This window comes from Alligator sinensis, unplaced genomic scaffold (assembly GCF_000455745.1).
Source record: "Alligator sinensis unplaced genomic scaffold, ASM45574v1 scaffold85_1, whole genome shotgun sequence".
NCBI classification, from domain to species: domain Eukaryota; kingdom Metazoa; phylum Chordata; order Crocodylia; family Alligatoridae; genus Alligator; species Alligator sinensis.
This window is the reverse complement of record NW_005841891.1, coordinates 2,070,949-2,091,014: the sequence shown is the minus strand read 5'-3', so window position 1 is coordinate 2,091,014 and position 20,066 is coordinate 2,070,949. Positions and strand designations below refer to the sequence as shown.

Sequence of the window (20,066 nt, the reverse complement as noted above, 5' to 3'; positions counted from 1 at the left end):
GACGCCCCCATATCGGTTAATTGCATCTTTTGGATGCGAGAAGAGCTCTTGGGTTCCCTGCGGTTTGGTTTGTTTTTGGAAGTTATTGTAAAAGGGAACTGCCGGTGCGGAATTGTGAACGGAGCATTTATGTGCTCCATGGTGTAACTCTTACTGAAGGTGCCTACGCTCTGTACATCGACAACGCGAGTCGGTGTACTTCAGTAGTGTGAGTAAAGTATTCATTTGTTATATTGCCTTCAGATTCTTCTTGGGCGGGAAGAGTAAAGGAAAAGGGAAACAAGATTCCAAACCCTTTCGTCCCCGGCCTGCTCGGATCCAGGGGTTAATCAATCACCCCCTCGTATCTGTACCACAGTTAGTACCTTACAGGGATCATGAATCTGGAAGAGTAGCTGGAGGTTAAGAACCCTGTATGTGGCTTTGGCTGCAATGTATAGATTTGATATTCTATGAGAACGACCTGACACAAAAAGCCACAACCAGAACTATACTGTGAGTGGAACCAAGCAATCAATAGAAAATCACTTTTCTTGCCCCAAAACAGCAGTAAACAGTAAGCTTTATGCCATTTTCTTTGAACGTTCCATCCTTCCATGCACTCTCTGCTTCTAGCAACACTTGGGTCCTAGCACATGAAATTGTGAGTATACCTTAAGCATATATGTGATTTATACCCTCATCTGAGCATCTTCCTCATGCCAGAGTGTACAATTGATTCCTCCACAAGCTGGAAACGGATGTATTGACAATGGCTCTCTAAATCCCCCTGGCACTTTTCAAGCTTCCCCATGAGTATCAATGTAATCCCTCAGCTCCTCACAAGAGATGGAATGACCTTCTAAAAGAGTCCCCGGTGAGTCAGCAGTCACAACATTGACTGTCCTTACTACCAACACACATACTGGTGTTCACAAGTTCGTGTAGGCTTCTAGTGCGATGGTTAAGGTACTATTGTCTCAGCTACCCAGAATGTGGTCATGCAGTCTGGGATGGTGACGTCTGTCCTGCTGATTCTAGAATTCTGTTGCAGGTGCGATGAAACATTTAGATGCTGCAGTAAATGGATGCTAGATACAACCCTAAGAGGAAGATATAAATCAGTACGCTTAATGCATACTCACAATTTCATGTGCTTGGATCCACATGGTACTAGAAGCAGAAAGTATATGAAAGGATGGAGTATTCAAAGAAAATGGCAGAAAGCTTAGTGCTCAATGCTGCATTGGGGTAAGAAAAGCCATTTTCTATTGCTTGATTCCATTCACTCACAGTATATTTCTGGTTGTGGTCCTGTGGGTCAGATCATCCTTATAGAACATCAAATCTTTATGCTGCGGCCAAAGCCACATACAAGATTCTTAACCTCCAGCTACTCTTCCAGATTTATGACGCCTGTAAGGTGCTAATTAGCTGAAGTACCAATAAGGTACCTATCACCTTGGTATCTACAAATATATATTCTCTCTACTTGGCCTTACTTGGTCCTTCTTCACCCATTCTGTCTCACTCCATCTTTGCACAGCAAATTGACCAAATTTCTGCAAAGTAAGACTACACCGTTTTGTTTTCTTTCTGCTTTCTAATGTTAGTGTTGGAGGATGGATATACTGGGGCCCAACATACTGGAGATCCAGGTTCTGTCTTTGGGACCTTGGCCAAGTTATTTAAATTCTGTCCCTCAGTTTCCTCATCAGTGAAACAAATGCCTGCCTACTTGCCTCCTAGCAACTTTGTGTGGGTTTATCCATTAATGTTTGTAGAGAGCAGCATGTGAAGATCAGCATAAAGAGTAAATGCATATTTATTAATTTAATATCTACAGCATTTTGTTGTACTCCCCAATTATGAGCACCTGTATCAGTGATAAGCATATTACTCATCTCTGTTCTGCATCTTGGCTACTATCTGATGTGATACTTCAAGTATGTCCTAGGTTTCTCTCTCTCTCTCATTGAAAAACATTTCTAAAGGATTTTTCTGAGTAATATCATCCTCCTAAACTTGCTCTTCTTCTTGCCAAGCTGTCCATCTGCATGAGAAGGAGGCAGACTTGGCAAATGAGAATCTTCTTGATTATGAAGCCATATTAGAAACACTCATTACAGCATCGTAGGCAGAGTTCCACCAGGCTATCACTGCTTTCCAGCAAGCTTGGGTTGACCAGAAGGAGAAAAGATGATGGATTATTCCCTGTGGGTGTACTATAGCTGGAGCAGGGAACCAGACAGATGGGCCTAGAGAAAGTGCTAGGAGTGGAACAAAGAGATGGCAAATCTTTAAGAATAATAATGGTTTACCAATTACTTTTGTGTGAGGAAAAAATGCAGCTTTCTGAGACTATTGCTCATTGTCTCTAGATACTCTGCTCAGCAGCTTCCTGGTTCGTTTTATTGTTTGTCCTTTCAAACACTCTGATTTTTTACAGCCACGTTCACAGATTTTAATGACATATCAGACTTTTTCAGGCTTTGAGAATTCCTTTGCAATTTGCCATAATTCAAACTGCCATTAATGGCACAAAGCCAATTTCCCATTTGCTGGCTAGCACCTGAAGGTTGCCTCCCACATATACCTGCTGTAAATACAGCAGTCGGCCCATTAAACAAATTGATGGACCCCTGTGAGCTTTGTATTTATTCATGGCAAGAAATAAACAAAACATGGGTTGGTAAATGAAGTATGGACAACCAGATGGGCTCATTTCTCGACTCAGACAATATATCCTAGAACATAAAATATCATCCACTAACACAACTCTTAAATAAATATGCTATGACCCTGTAGATGTACAGCTTTATATCTATATATAATGAACAAAATACAAAATTTATGAAGAATGATCAACCTGTACCATGTGGTCCACATCTTCTAGCATCTTTGTTGCTGATTTCCCCAACACTCACCTCTTAGTTCCCTTAGGGCTGCACTAGCACAAGGATGAATCTGCCCCTCCTCGTCATGTGTCCAGGAAAAGATGCTATCAATGGGATAAAAGGACTGACAAAGGGGTTGTTGTTAATTGATGAGAAGTTCTCCTCTTCCGTCCTTTGGGAATCCAATGTGCTGTCCCCATCAGCCCCTGCAAACCTGAGTGAGAGGTCAGTAATCCCTCCATCCATTACTGTAGATGAACTCAGGTTTCTCACGTGGATTGGGCATGAACAAAACCCCAAACTGAAAAAGCCCTTCTTTATGGGCATTTGAACGTCCAGTCCAGATGTACAAGATGGTTTTGGTCTGTTTTGGTCTAAAATGGTTCAGTGCAGTGGATTGCTGGATTGGGAATTGGCACAGTCTAGTCCTAGCTCTTGCACTGATTGCACAGCTTTGGCCAGGTCACCTGTCTTCTGAGTATCCCTATTTGTAAGAATTGCTTTGGAATGGCTGGCTAAAATGTGGTAAGATTATAATCTCTGCCACAAAGCCTCTGGGATAATAGCTCATCAATGAGTCCTGGTTATTGCTTTTAGATTTCCTTTGAGACTCATGAAACTTCTAAAGACAAACTAAAGTGTCATTAAAAATTCTATTTATTAATTATATTGTATAATAAACCCCAAAACATTGTATAATAACTTATAATAATTTAGGAGAGTGAACTAAACATCATGAGTTCCTTCAGATAATCTACACTTTTTGTTGTTTTTTAATTGCCTTCTGATTTTGGAGATTTAGACTTCACCTGTATCACATTTCCAGGCTTTGCACTGCAAGGTTGAAATCTAGAAACTGACTTTGTCTTCTTTTAAAAACAAACCTAACCATGTGCCTGCACAAGCTGATGCTAGAAGAAAAACATTAATCAGTGTGTGAGTCATAATGATAAACTGCAGAAGGCAACAAAGCCATAGTTAAATGCACTTGTGTTGTTTCATTAGAGACTGTGGTCATAGGGACTACACCACCTTGGGTCTGCTGCCTATACTTTATCTGACACTGTACTGTCACTAAGCCTACTGGGACAGACAGACTAGTTTACTGGGCCCATGGGGGCCGCCACTGTCTGTCTTCAGATAAGAATAAATCTAATGCAAAGTCTGGGTCTAGAAGACCCTGGCTTATAGTGTTGTGTAGCTGGCTGCCAGCTCTAGCGTGTTCAGTATAAGGGCTTTGATTGTGTTAGTGCGGTGGGTGGCAAAAGACATTCTTTGCCTTTGGGGGAGGGGGATGGGAGCCGAATAGTGGGAGGAGAACTCGACTTGCTGCAGCTCTCCTGGCACTTAACTGCAGCAGCAGAGAAGATAGAGAGCTACATTGCATCAGCAGGGAAATGCAGCAGGTGAAAACACCCTGCCTGTTGTTGTTGGTCTGCCTACAGGAGATGCCTGGCTTGGGAGATGAGGGCATAGGCAGCTTACGGCACCAGGCAAAAATAAAAGGCACGTGAGAGAACAGCCGTTCAACATCCACAAAACCATTAAGCAAAGCTGCTGGGGAACTGAAATGTGTCCATGTTGCCTTGACTGATACTGGTTTTTGCAGTGATGGGAATTACCTCCCTTTTCAATGTAGCAAACACTTGAACTCTTATTCCTTTTGGGCCGTACCTTGTATGACAAAGCAGTTTCCAGCTGTACACATAGAGCTTGGCAAGCAGGAGGAGCCCTGTGTGTAGAACTAGCAGCGCTCTTGCCAACCTTTTATTTTAAGTTTCCAAGCCCCGGATATTGAAGGCTGCTTGTTTGTAGAAACCTATGGTCTGTTTATTTATGTATATAGTTCTGCCTTTGACTTCCAAGGAACGGTTTCATTGTCAATGTGCTCATTCAAATGCCACTGAATAAAGAGGCTCCCCCCTCCACTTTGTCCTGCGAGAGGTCATCTTTATTCAAAAGCTATGAATGATGTGAGCAGGGTACTAAGCATATACAAAGAGCCCTAACCTAAGCCAGCCAAGTGTACAGCTGTCTTTTTGTCTACAAGGATGGAGACTGAACCCAAAAAGTGCTCCTGACTGCGTAACAATGGGAGAGGCTCACAAGACGCCCATGGCTTGGCAGGGCCCCCTTTCCTGGTGCTGAAGAACCTTTTTATTAGACATAAATCATGTCAGCTCTTACCAAGAGCCTTTCTGAGCTTATAAAAGATGCCTTTTTGCTCCTCAAGTGAGGTGATGCAAGGGATTCATTCTGAAGTACCCAAAAGACCAGCACCTAGGGCCCGTGTGGGGACAAATGACACCCCTGACTCTTCAAATAATAACCCTAACTTTTTTTCTTTTGTCTGTGAACTTGTTTGCAGCTGGGTTTATATTTTATGCTGACAGGTTGTTCAATGAGTTTTATTGATTTTGCATTGGCTTGAGAAGTCAGGAGGTCGGAAGGAGCGATTTCACAGAGGCATGAACAATACAGAATCCTCCTCGCCCCCAGGAAAAGTACTGCCCTAGCATCAATATCATCAAGAAGCAGTAAGAGTGCCCCAGGGACTGAGAAAGGAAATTAGTGCAGATTTCAGCAGAGTGCCTCCATTAGAGAAATCATTACTAGAGGCTATTGCTTTATGACTGAAGGCACGACTACAAGATTTTCTTGTGCTGGCATATCATCAGCACATTTGTGGGTTTTTTGGAAGTTCCCTGATGAGACAAAAGCCCCTGGAAACTTAAAGAATGAAAATGACCTGAGAAAATATTTCCCTTAAGACATTGCTATTTGCAAACCCTGTGCATCAACATCCAGCTGGCACTTTTGTGCCCTGATACTGATTGGAGGTGGTTTGGGTATATGAGAGGGGGAGGCATTGCATCTGCAAAGCACTTGGTTAAGATGTGGCCCATACCATGAGAAGCTTGAAATCCACTCAAACGTCCGAACCTTCTGGTCAGAAGGCAGCACCATAGCTGCCCAACAACTATTCCCATTTCCTCTATGACTCAGGGACTGGTGGCAGCTGGTCATTTGGAAAAGATTCAAATGCCTGTGCACAGTCTTCGTGATGCCAGGCCTACAGCCAGATAACAAACAGATCTAGAGAATAGTATTTCTGTCAAAACAAAGCCCTCTTCCATAACTTGCATGTCTGGCCGTGCTTTAGCTCTGCTGATTTTCTCTTTGCAAGTCCAGCATTTGAGTACCAAATATGTACTCCATCTACATGTCTCCCATCAGGCTATAAGCAACCATAGCCATTTCCTACACCTCTGTGGAAAGATGCTAGGCCGAACTTGAACAGATGGCAGTTACTTTCTGTACTTATAAACATTTATACCCAGTTGATATTTAAAATTCTAAAGTAAGGGTAATAGCCCCTAAGATCCAACATGCTTTATTTTCTCCCCTGTTTGATCTAAAATTCAATCTCCTTTTCCTAATATGAGTCTGATTCTCCTGCTTTTACTTTCCTTGAAAGAAGACAGCCAGACAAAAAGACCCTGATTCTCTCCATTGGATAAGGTTCCCTACCATACCTGCAGCCATTTGTTACATTATCATCTTCAGTCTCCTAAGCTTAGCAGACCTGTTTGTTTATTATCTGAGACCACCCAGGTGTGTCATGAAATGGTGTAGATAGTTCAGTAGGTGGCACTAATCCTCTAACTCAGTACTGAAGGGATGCTTTGTGATGTAAATAATCAGTGCTTCCCTTAGGGAAGGGATCTCCCCTTCTTCCTTCATACGTGCAATAATCCAACACACACTAAAGAAATCCAATTTAGATGCATTGGTTATGGCCATCTACTCCTCATGTCAAACCTCGTGTTCCTGAGCAAGTTGCTAGTGAAGCTAATTGCCAGAAAGCTGAAACCAATACCCGAAATCAGGGGTGACTAACCTGCGACAGAGGCACAGGGAGCCTTTGTGTGAGGCATAAGACAGATTGGGGAGGGGACAGGCAGCACAGCGGCGGATAACGCAGGGAGCAGAAAGCAAAGCAGCAAATACTGGGACGGGAGCACAGGGGAGGAAGTCGGAAGCAGAGCAGCAGATCAGGCAGAAGGGGATCCAAGTGGCACTTAATGAGTGCAGGGCTAATTTGTGGCATGGCTGCCAGAAAGGTTGGTCCTGAACACCCTAGATCCAGCACAGTCCAGATTCAGGCCAGCAGGGGGCCAGTTTTGGCAGCATGATGGATCATCTTTCTCCATCAGTGACTAGAGGGCAGTTATCCATCCTCATCTTGCTAGAGCCCTCTACAGCACTTGACACTGCTGACCATGAGATACAGCTGTCTCACCTGAGAAAGGTGGCAGGGGACCAGGGCAAGAGACTAATCCTCTTCCAGTTGTTGGAATTCAATTGATCGTGTCAGTAATTCAGCTAAAATACCTTTATGAAAGCCGAAGGCCTGCAGCCTTAACTAAGAGCTCTATCTATATATAATAGGTGCCTCTAGTTTGCTAATGATCCCACCCACAGAGTAAAATTATTATAAGCATGGATTAGACACTTACATTAAGGCTAAACCCAGCGCCTGGTAACGCTGTTCATGTTCCAACGCAGCTTCACTGGCATTAGCAAAGGCCCCTTTTTTCTTAGTGTCTTTTGTCCCCCTAACTTCTCCATCGTTTTCTTAGCATCTGTTCTTTAGAAACTGATCTGATTTAGTTCCAAACTTACAAACATTTCCCCCAACACACAAAGCCTTCAGTAGAAGGCTTGTTTACCTGTAGTCTACCACCTTCCCTCCTACGTTAACATAACCATAGTAACTCCATTCCTTTGTCTAAATCTTAGCTCCTTCCACTCTGACAGCATTAGCATTTTAACTGTCTCTCCCTGTCACATAACCACATTACATTTCCTGAATGTATTACAGCGGGATCCATGCAGATGCAGCCAATGAACAGTAAAGGAAATTGTACCCCAGCTCCTAGGAGGTGTTCAACATTCACTTTTGGCTTCCAACAAGGACCAATTCTCCAACCTGCCCTTTTCTACATCAACATGCAGCCATCGAGCGAACTGGCTTGATGACTCAGAATCAAGTGCCACCTGCAGTATGTTCTGCTGCTGCATTATCTATTGTTCATCACCTACAACCACACCATTTTTATTTGGCACTTGGATGAGATTAGTTCAAGGGTGAAGAAATGTTGGCTGAATGCAAGCACAAATGATGCTGGTGGGCAGATGAAAATATTCAGATGAGTTTGCATCATCTCCTTTGGCTGAAGGTACATACCCACAAGTGGTCAGGTTAGTCCACAGTTCTGAAGTATTGCAGATACCTCATTGATGTAAAGCTCTCACATGGCAGCATCCATAAGAAACACTTTCTGCGGTCTCCAGTTGGCTAAGCGACTCTATCCCCATCATAGCAGATGACAACGTGGTCTCAGTTTTACCTACCTTTGTCACCTTTTGGCTGGACGACAACAACACAGTGTACCTTGGCATGAATTTTTAGTGCTTAGAAAGCTTCATCTGAGCACTCCTCAGCAGCACAAGAGATGGTGAATCCATCAAACACGTTCTCTGCTCTTATCCTGGCTTTCCAAGGAAGTCTGAATCCAGGTTAAGGTCTCATACATTAACCTCAAGGCACTCAACCACCTGGTCTCAGGAAAGCTAAAAGACCACTTAAAAGTTAACAGTGGAACTTTCTACAACAAGGATAAAGCTCCTCTGTGCAGGAAATGGAGAGTTTACTCAGCTTTGGCCCCAAATTGTGGATTGAACTACCCCAGGAACACAAACCTCCCTATTTGCATCCCAAGTGGAAGGCACATTTCTTTGACTTTGCCTTCCTTGACATAAAAACTTAGCAACACGTATAAATAACTTTGCAAAACAAAACACTCCACTGCACACGCTTCTCCCTCCGGGTAAAAGATGAGAGAACAAACAACATGTGACAGATGTTGGCCATGTCAATTAATACATGACAGGAAGGCGTTAAGTTGCTATGGTGATATGTGCAGTATAAAAATCTTCACAGAAGAAAACAGAGCGGTGACAGGCACCCTGGAGCTGGCAACACTAACGTTCAGGGGATGGGCCTCAGTTTCCAAGGAACTAAAGGAAATTAGTTGCCCAAATCCCACTAAACCTCAATGGGAGGAGGGCTCCTGAGTGCCCGCTTGAGCTTCTTTGAAAAATCCCTGCCAAAATATCTAATGGAGGTCCTGTCCCCTTTTCTTCATTAAAAATCCAGTCATTTTCAAAAAACAGCTTTAAGCCCAATGTCAATGTGGGTATAGTGACCTTGCCCACCTCCTTTGGGAGGCAGCAAAATGTCTAAGAAACCATCCTGCCGTTCACGTCTGCTGTGGCCAGTCATAGTCTGGCCATCATTACTGCTTAAGGTTTTTAAGATAGCCCGAGGGAAATCCTAGCAGTGAAGTTGTTCATTGCTCAGCTACAACTTCTGGGCTGTAAGGATGGAGGACTCATTGATAAGATATACAGCTGGGTTGCATGACACCTATGATTGCTGAAACTAAAATTCCCACTGCAGTTTCAATTAGCTGCTGTATTTTGTTTTTCACTTCCTATGCAAAACTCCTGGGTATGGCTGCTGGAGCTTGTAAACAAGTATAGTTCACTCTTCTTCCCACGTTCATTGCCTCTTCGCCATTAGTTTTATTCTATATTTGTGCTTTCCTGGTGATTTAATGCAGGAGCTGTCTCATGCCTCGTGTACATTGGTGTTATATTTAATTAATGACTCTTAAAACCGTTTTCATAACAATCAGTTTACTAAAGTACCAAGCTTTGGTTGGCCAAATTCAGTGCTTCTAGAGTCTGGTGCTACGCTCTTAAAGCCAGTAATGTTGCTTATTTATATCAGTAGTAAAAATTGGCCCTGACTCCAACAGTCAGTATCCTGTTAGAAAAAACTATGCGTGTCCACCACACCAGCCATACTTTCAAGGAGAGGAGGCAAATTTGCTTACAGATGATAGGCTGCTTTATCTCACAAAAGCAGATGGGCCCCTGGAATTAAGTTTATACGTATTCTATTTTCCTGATCTACTTATTTCACTATAACTCATTACTTTCTCTTAAATAAAATACTCCAGGATCATTTGCAATGTGTCATATCAAAGGGTCAAATTCGTCTTTACTGCAACTCAAGTGATGCCAATGAAGTTACAGTGGGAATGAAATTAGGCCTTCCTGTTTTTGGTCTCCAGACCTATTTAAAAAAAATAAAAAATAAAAACTTGAATTATTCTGATGTAGAGAAAAGACAATGGAATAAACCATGGTATGTCAGTAAGGACATCATCATTTAGTTATTATACTAAAGCTGGTGGAAATTTTACACTTTATTAGCTATATTCCAACACCATAATCATTCATTTATTTCAGCAGCTACTGCTGAAATACACTGACACAAGTTCCAAAAATATTTCTTTCACCCATTAGGAGAAAGAAGAACAACAACAACTGTCAATGTGAAAACTCTCAGAGGATGGGGTAATGATTCAGCTATTACTAATGTCTATTTACTGTGGCAATCAGGCATATACATTCCAGCCTGAACTTTTAGCAAACCAGAAACACTTGTGGTTTGTGTTTTCTTTTCTGTGCTTTAGCATTTTTCACTGTAATGATCTGACAATCATTTTTCTTGTACATGAACCCATAAGTCATAATTAATCATTTTGGAGAAGGGATCAACATTTACTACACATGTCCAGCACAATACAACAGGGCTTGACTAGTTGACTCCCTCGTGCTGCTACTATATAATGATTAATTTACAAAAATGAACAATAATGTACTCAGTCAAGTGAATAGTCATTGATGTTCTTTAAAAGTTCTGTCCAGTTTTAATATTTGTCTGTCAAAATATACACAAGGTAGAGGGCCTAATTCTTGAAAGAGTTTTAGGTCCTTAAAAGAGGCTAGAGCATGCAAATACAATTTGGTATCTGCTTTTAAGGTTCCACCGTGTCACAGGACATGGGGCCTGGTTCAGCCTTACCTTGGTCAGTCACACCAGTGCAGAGTGGGTGTAATGTGCTTCTGTTCTGATCTGGTAGCATTTCACTTCCACTTGGTCCTGGTATAAGTGACTATCCAAGGTGTAGGGCACTGGTGAACCAGGAAGGGTCTTAGCAAAACTCCCACACCATACTCTCTCCCTGTTAACTGAATGAGGTTTTTTTTTTTGCCCGCTGCCTTTCCTCAATACTAAGAGATTTTTAATCACAGGCAAGCAGAATTCTAAGCTTGTGATACCTACAACAACTTCTCTATGGAAGAATGCGCTGAAGAGATGGTGCTTTTCCATTGAAATGACCATAAATGATAATGTTTTATATTATGAATGAACCACTCTGGAAACAACTTCCTCAGTTCAGGGAGGGCTCTAGACCCCATTAACGCAGCAGCTTTTCTAGTCTCTCTCCAAAGAGATTGCACCAAGCCAACCGGTGTATCAAACGCTAGGTAGACCCGTCTCAGCCTATGAATCGTGAAGACAGTTGTGCTCCTCTGGAACAACGCATTTCACAAAGCCCAGAAAGAAGTGGATGAAACAGAGGCAATGCAGGCTCAGTTGGGGGAATCTGGCTGTAGAACAAATTAATGTTGCAGATGGAACAAGTCTGGACTCACCATCTTCAGCAATTATTGCCAACCCCTCCGATGTAATCAAGCTTTTCCACCATGACAAGCAAAACTTGGTCAGCAGCAATCACTTTTCTTTCCTTGTCCTCCTCTCCTTCCAAAACACCTTCACTCAAAACAGTGCTTTCTACAAAGGGAGCAGTGCCAAATGCTTTAAACAAGCCACTGAGAGCTCAGCAGTTACTACTGATTTTACAGGAAGGTGCTCAGAGGCTCTGGTGATAGGTTGCAGTAACAAGGCTTAAAATAAAAAGCTTCAAATCTTTCTAGTCCACAAGTACTAATGAAGTTGATAAGTCTCAGCTGGGGAAGTTTTTCCATTTTACAGACTGCATATATAGTTTGGCATCATTTAGTTTGCCCATTTCAAAGAAAGACTGGAACTGCAAGTCTGGTTTGACATAGATTTACAGTGCAACCAGATTTGCAGTACAGGGCTCCCCACACCTGCAACAGATGCAAAAATGACTTCCAAGGCCGAGAGTGACTGCTGAATTTGACTAATTATTGGGTTATACCAGTTCAAATGATGTACTAGAATTAACACAATAATACATTTTTATTGGCTTGAGCCAGCTGACGAGACATTGGCAAGAGTTTTTGGATAGGTGCAGAGCAGTGGAACCTGTTGTGAAGAATTCAATAGCATTCTCCAGTGTCATCATTCCCTTCCCAAAAAACATCCAGACAATACTGTTTAAATTCTGGTATGACACAAAAATTAGATCCATCTTTATTAATTCCTGGTGTCTGCAGGTAGAGACACAAATCACAATCAAAGTCGGGTTTCTATCACTGTTATTCATCTTTCTTTTGCCGTCCTATGCTACCCTTGCTTTAGCCTTTTCTAACACGCATTTGGCTATTTTTATCCTCCCAGAAAGACTGTACAATCAACTCCCCAGAGGCTATGATGGATAATTTAATACCAAACATTTAGCTGGTTAGTGAGGCAGGCAGAGTTTGTACATTCAGAGGGGAAATGAGCAGGCAGATATCTTCTGCACTTGTTATATATTCCAAAAATGACGATAACATCAAATAGATAGCCTTGAAATCAGAAGTGCAAAGCTCCCAGGGAATGACAAGATCAGACAGGTGCCAGTCTAAGGGCACAAGGGAAGACAAGGCATCAGTGCTTAAAGTAACCCCCAGCTGCTTGCAAACCTCTAGAAGAATGTTTAATGAGCAGCAATCTCCTAAGCTGCGCCGAGGTATCCTTAGTAACGGGGCTATTCGCCCATTATATTCTGGCCGTGCGTGTCACCCAGCAGAATGACCTGGATTCTGGTCCAGCGGAACAAAATGAGAGCGCTATTCAGGCTGTTACTAACTCAACCAAACCGGGCTGTACTTTTGGCCGTCTTAATTGTACTGGCTACAGTTTGAACAAAAAAAGTAAACAATCCCTCCACCGCCACTGGAGTAAGGAACCAGTATTTTCCTTGAAGAATATCCCTGCAAATTAGTTAGCAAGAGCCTTCCCGTTCCCCCCTCCTCCCTCAGCTTGCTGCCACCTGGCTCCCCTCCCCGGTGGTCTTTCTGAGTAGAAAGGGTATTTACCGACAGCAGCAAGGCACCTGCATACCAATAGCAATCGCTCTGCTAAAATGGCCCTTTGGTATCTTGACTCCAGTTTTGTTGACTCAGAGAAACAGAAAGGGCAAGATTTTGACAGGCGGAGTTGCATGCTTTACCCTTTGACTAGGTGCAAGTAGTTAAAGTGGTGTAGTTGTCTCAGAATGGACACAATGATGCTTGTAGAAAAGTATAGCTAACCCTAGCTAGGGAAGAGAATAAATCCCGTCTCTACAAGACACATTTATGCCACTATACTTTTGGTCCCCCTAGAGAAAGAACTGGTATGGTTATATCAGTACAAAGAAGGCAGGGTACATATGCACCTTGAAGGCTAACGAAATAAGATATATAGAGAGCATTATTATTTAAGTAGTCAATTAAAATGAACACAGATTGTGATGGAAGAAGATACCACTCATTGTGATAAGTCAGTGGTTTGTGTGGTTTGCCATATCCCATGTTGCTAAGTCCTGAAATGTCCTGTACCAAAAAATAGTTTCCTGAGCATTAAAAGCTTCATGGGCAAGGGAAGTGGGGGTGTCAATAGCCCAGCCAAGAGGTGAAACAGGTAGGTACAACTGAGGCCAGGTCATTATCTGCCAGGAGGGCACAGAAACTCTCAGTCAACTGAAGATAGTAGAAAGTTGCAACTTATTAGTTGAAGATCCCACTTCTAATCCTGGGAACAGCTTTTCTAACTCTCAGCTATAGGACTACAGATGTCTGAGTGGCAGACTATCACCCTGCCCTTCTTGTCAGTTTGGGATTGTTCCTCACTGGTTGTCTGGACTTGGTGTTGCTGGTCCTTTCTGAGGGAGGCTAACATGTATGCAGGTGTGGGCAGATGAGAAGCACTAGGGAGAAGCATTATCTCCTGAGCTGAGGGTAGCATGTAGACTCATTCCTTTACCCACAAAAGTGCAGACTAAAAATAAAGAATTTGGCACTGACCAGCAATGAGCACACGTGTGATCAATGGCATGAGTTGCTTGGCTACCCATTCCCCTATCAGGCCTCACTCCTGCTGTCAAAAGTGGACTTATTTTACAGCCTTGAAACTGGTCTGTCATGCAGGGTCAGGTTTCCTGATCCTGCTTATCACCTTGGTCTGTAACCCCTGGGTGTTTGTATGCTCCACAACTGCCAAGTGCTGGATCAGGCCTTTGCTACTGTTTTGTCTAGTTCAGCTTCAAATGTGCCAAATAATGGAGTTTCTTTCATATCTCTTCAGGCTTTTTTCCATCTCCTACTTCTTGGCCAAAATTTTCCCACTTAAGGTTCATCCTCCTTGCCAGCTCTCCATTGCAACTTCAGCCTGTCTGTCGTCTCTGGGAATAAACTCTCTAGCAGTTCAACAACATGCATGCTAAATAATTTTTCAATGGCATGACATGTGCCTATTTTAATCCCTGAATAAATTTACTCTCCCATGACCTGAATGCATTTAATTTAAGGTCGACAGTGACTCAACATTAATGAAAGAAGCCAAGAAGAAATCATTTCTTATCTGCTCTCACAGAAAGGGAAGTCTTGCAAAAGCAAATGAACAGTGTCGAAATAGTGATTCTTCCAGTACCTCTGTGACTTCCCTCAGCTGAAAGGGACTTCTCTTACAACCTGCTGTTGCTGTTCCTCCTTCAAAATCACAGGATACTTCCTCTTGCCAAGGTTAGGAGTAAGAAACCAGGTTAAGGAATTAATGCCACATTTCTCCCAGGACAGCAGAGAACGTTAACCACAAAGCCTGCGAGGAGCCACTGGTTTGCCGAGTCTATCCCAACAGGGCTGATCTACTTCTCAGAGATGTGGGGCTTGCCCTTGTAGAGCCAGCCCATCTAGAAGCTCTTTGGTAGTGGGAACCACTTATTTCCTCCGGTAGACAGTTTCACACATCAATGATCCTCCTGATAAAAACACCCTTCCTACTCCAGCCTCTTCATCCATTTTTGCATTAAGCCAGGCTCTCCAGCACAGGGAGCCCTTAAATTTCTTTAGCTTCCAGTCATCGGTGGGGGCTGCACCTTTGTGGTGTGGGAGACATGGCTATTTTCTAGGTACAGTGCACCGGGGTTTAACTGTGTGAATCTGAAATAATCGGATCTTTTATATTGACAAAGCAAGGATGCTTACTTCAATTTATCTTTTTTAAGACTTACGTGAGAAAAACCTATAGGACAGATTGTTGCCAAGATGTTTCACTTGTTTACTCAAGGCATAGTCATGTTAATCTTATTTCAATCTAAAATGTATTCGGTCTCATAAATGTCCTGTCCTCTCCGTGACCTCTGTTTACACAAAACTGCAGTTTTCCTTCTTGCAATAGATTGACACAACTGCATTTAGCAACTGCTTTATGCAGGTTTCCTTCATTATGATAAATAGACTGCTTTTTTTTTTTTTTAAGAGCCCATCCCCTCTCCCACTGAAGTCAAGGGCAAAGCTGTGACTAGCTTGAGCAGGTGGAGAACTGAGCCCTTTAATTGCTATTTTCTTGCTTCAGAAACAAGAATGAAAGAATCACCTCCAAGGGACAAGCAGGCACCTTTGAAATACACTATCCTCCATGAAAATTGTCCAGCCTATTAAAGGCATCACAGCTGTGAGCAAATCAGTCACACAAAGCTACTCGGCAAGATCCAGTTACATAGAACTTTGTTCACTAAATTATAGGAAAAGGTGTCTACATATTAACCTCGTCTACGCTGAGAGAAGAGCCATGTTGTAGGGCCTGCAGCCATCTTTAAACATAGCAGATAGTAGAGGGGATCTACCCGTTTCCTGAGTATGGGTGAGCAGAACCTGGGGCTGGATAGCAACTCGCAGGGCTTGGCTGTAGCATAGAGAATATCACTGTAACTCTAAGATGGTACTTGGATAAAATCATTCCTGTCCCCGCTTGGTGGGAAAGCACTCTTACAGCCCTGGACGTCAGAACCATTCTGCAGATACTTCAGCTCCACTCTCAGTGTGGACAGGGTGCTTTCATGAGAGTGCCTCTTCCCCTGCTGTCTAGGAAGAAACCTGCCTAGCAATGTGTGTGAAGTCTGATCCAATACCTCCCAAGGGCATGCCATCAGCACTCGAAGGTGTGATGCCTTTGGGATGGACACCATCATCGAACAACAAAAATCATCCAATTGCCTCATCTGTGCATCACATTACACCGGTTGTATCAAAGATCTTTTTTGCCCTTGCTGCAGATTTGGCCCATGCTCCCCACCTGTCACATTAGTCATGCAACATGCTTTCAGTGTTTGCTTAAGCCATAATGTCAAAGGCCTGATTTGCAGCTGTTATTCACTCAAGTGCCTCCAGCTATCAGGTATCAATCAGGAAATTTTTTAGGTAATGAGATAGGTCATTTAATTCCTTGCCCCATATTTCTCTTTTGCACACACTGGTGTTATGTCTACTTATTAATACCTAGGGGAACACCACATTTCTTAGAGTCTCTTGGCTGCATCCTCCATGTAAATACACAGCCACTATCACAAAATCCCATGGTGTCGTATCCTCCTTGGCAGAGGGTGATATCTAGAAGTTTGTTGTGAATGAGGAATATGGAAGTCCTGACTCCACAGCAGGGGGCAGTGCTATATGGTAAATGCACTTACACTATTTCAGACATTTTGGGCATGGAAATCCTGAGGTGCTAGAACTAGAAATGGAATTGGATGGTTATTTCATATCCCCCCTCTCCCCTGCTTTTTTTTTTTTTTTTATCTGCTTAGAAGTGGTATCTGGGATTCTGAATTTATTTAAAATTGACAATGAAGAGTACAGAATTGCTCCTACCTAAACTAAATACTCTGTTTTTAGGTCAAAGAAAAAAGAAACAAGACCTAAAACAAGATAAAGTAATGCTTAAGTGCACTCTGATGTTTTGTTAAACAAATCTGCACATTTCTTTCCACTTGCTGGCATTAAAGTATACTTATGTGCTTTCAGAGAGAAAGACCCAGGTTCCACCAAGGCAGGCACATGAGAGACTGAATCTGGAGATCTAAGTGATCCGTGTACTTTGACAGTGTCTTCTGTCACAGGATATGGAATTACAGTCTGTCCTGAACAAGAGATGCTTAAAAAAAAGACACTACAAAATTATAGACAAACAAGCTTATACTCAACTTAAGTTTCAGCTTTGTCTGTTCTGTTTCCTAAGGACGACTTTCTGTCTGGAGCTTTATACAAACAGAATAGTATTGTGTAAATGAACATGGCATTGCTGAGTCCAGTACTACCCTCATCTTTAGGAGTAAATTTTGTGGCCTGCACAAACTACAGGTCCCAGGATGCAGTGCTCCATTGTGATATGAGTGGAAGCCCACTAAGCCTAAAATGGAGCAAGCTGTGCTGGAATCTGTCATTTCAGCGGGCTGCACCTTGCTATTCTGCTTCCATGTATGCAGAATGTATGCTTGCATTTATTGAAAGGACTCTACAGGCGGTCCTTGGACTTATGACACAATTGGTTCCTGAAAACCACGTCTTAAGTCTAAACGTTGCAACTCGGAACCAATTTTCTCATAAGAAACAATGTTATAAATGGGGGATTGGATCCTGAACAAGGCCCGATACCCTATTTTCACCAAAAATACCCCAGAATTTTGTACTTGATCAATTATAGATGAGTAATATAGCTACATTAATGTATTTATATTGTAAATAGCAATCATATTGATTTGGACGACTTCTTTGAGGTGACTGCTGGACTTTTTGAAGGGCTCTTGGCTAGAGTCTTCTCAGGAGTCTTAGCTGAAGGTTTTTCTGGAGTCTTGTCTGCTTTCTTAAAGGAAGTGTCCAAGGAAGTTTGGACAGATGTTCTCCAGGGAGATAAGTGACACAACGAACTTGTTTGCTGCTGTGGCGTCGCATCGGATCAAGCATTGTAAAGTCAAAACTGACGTCATAAAGTTGAAACCGGGTGTCAATTTATAACCATGTAAGTGCAAAACGTTGTAACTCGAAACGTTCCAAGTTGAGAACTGCCTATATATGGATGACCTCTTTTATGTCTCTACAGATCTGTGCCATGGGGGTGTGATCATGGGAAAGCCTAGGAGGCAATGTGATCCGGATGCACCTTCAAGCACCCCATCACTGTAACACACTAGAGTTTGCCAGGCTGCTATGGGGTGCCATCCTGCTGGAAAACATGGGGAGCAGCCTGCTTTCCTGTGTGTGCTGTGGCCATGGTCTCTTCCTTCTTTGTCCAAATGGTTACCCTCAGGGTGTGCAGTTTTCCTGGGCTTTCCAGAGTGCATATAGACTACAGTATTATCAAGGCCTTTCAGTCTACTGAAGGAGGGGGCAGGAGCAGGGTGTACATTGTTCCATAGATTCATAGATGTTTGGGTCAGAAGAGACCTCAACAGATCATCGAGTCCGACTCCTTGCCCTGGGCAGGAAAGTGCTGGGGTCAAATGACCCCAGCCAGGTGCATGTCTAGCCTCCTCTTAAAGACCCCCAAGGTAGGGGAGAGCACCACCTCCCTTGGAAGCCCATTCCAGATTTTGGCAACCCTTACTGTACAGAAGTTCTTCCTGATGTCCAACCTAAATCTGTTCTCTCTCAGTTTGTGGCTGTTGTTCCTAGTTCCCCCAAGGGGTCCCCTGGTAAACAGAGCATCTCTTATTCATTGCTGTCCTCCCCGATGAATTTGTAGGCAGCCACAAGATCACCTCTCAGCCTTCTCTTGCGGAGGCTGAAGAGATCCAGGGCCCTAAATCTCTCCTTGTAGGGCTTTGTCTGCAGGGCCCTAACCATACAAGTGGCCCTCCTCTAAACCCTCTCAAGGCTGTCCACATCCCTCTTGAAGTGCGGCGCCCAAAACTGGATGCAGTACTTCAGCTGTGGCTTGACCAAGGCTGCATAAAGGGGAAGGATCATGTCCTTGGACCTGTTTGTCATGCACCTGCTAATGCATGATAAAGTGCTGTTAGCTTTACTGATCACTTTGTCACATTGACGACTCATGTTCATCTTGGAGTCAACAGTGACTCCAAGATCCCTTTCCACTGCTGTGCTACTGCAAAGGTCCTCCCCAGCCTGCAAGTGTGTTGGTGATTCCTTCTCCGTAGGTGTAGCACCTAGCATTTTTCCTTATTGAACTGCATCCTATTCTGTTCCGCCCACTTTTCCAACCTGTCCAGATCCACCTGGATTCATTCCCTACCCTACAGTGCATTAACTTTACCCCATAATTTGGTATCATCTGCGAATTTGAACAGAGGGCTTTCCGTGCCCTCATCCAAGTCACTGATGAAGACATTGAACAGTACCAGTCCAAGGACCGAGCCCTGTGGAACTCCACTGCCCACATCTGCCCAGGTCAATACCAATCCATCCATCACCACGCTCTGAGTGTGACCCCTAAGCCAATTTGCCACACACCTGACCGTGTAAACATCTACATTATTCTTTCATCCCCGCTGATGGACCTATTAAAGGGCTCTCAGAATTGGGCCCAAAATATTCATTGTATATTTAAATGATGGAAGCAAAAGCCTGGAACACACTGGGCTTGTGAGACTTGTTTAGATCAAAGGTTTAGCTATTGAGCCGAAGTGCAATGGTGACCTAATTTACTGCTCTCAGTGCTATTCCAGTAGCAGTTCTGTATGAAGTACAAAAGGAACTGGCATCTATTCTCATTTAACACTGATCTAAGTTCTGACTTTGAAAAGTCTTCTTTACTGAACAAGTGAAGCAAAACTTTTTCCTGGATGTTCTCCTCTCAGTGTTCACCAACTTGCAGAAGGGAAATGCATATACCCTTAGGGCCTGTCAGAGGTAGGCATAGCTCTTAGGAAACTCCAGCTTTTCCTCAGCTTTTAGGAGGAGGCCCTGCACACAGGCTTGGTGGCATGAGGTTCTCAGGACAGCAAAGGGACAACAAGCATGACCAGCCTCTTTGTATGTATGGGGATGGGGAAGATGACTATGAAAACCTCCCTTGGA

The 20,066-nt window shown here is 43.1% G+C and overlaps 1 protein-coding gene across 3 annotated transcripts in view; it reads right to left on the bottom strand.

Annotated features, from left to right (window-relative positions):
- Positions 1-20,066, bottom strand: part of APOPT1 (apoptogenic 1, mitochondrial) — a 119,450-nt gene that overhangs the window by 62,847 nt on the left and 36,537 nt on the right. The window lies entirely within an intron of this gene.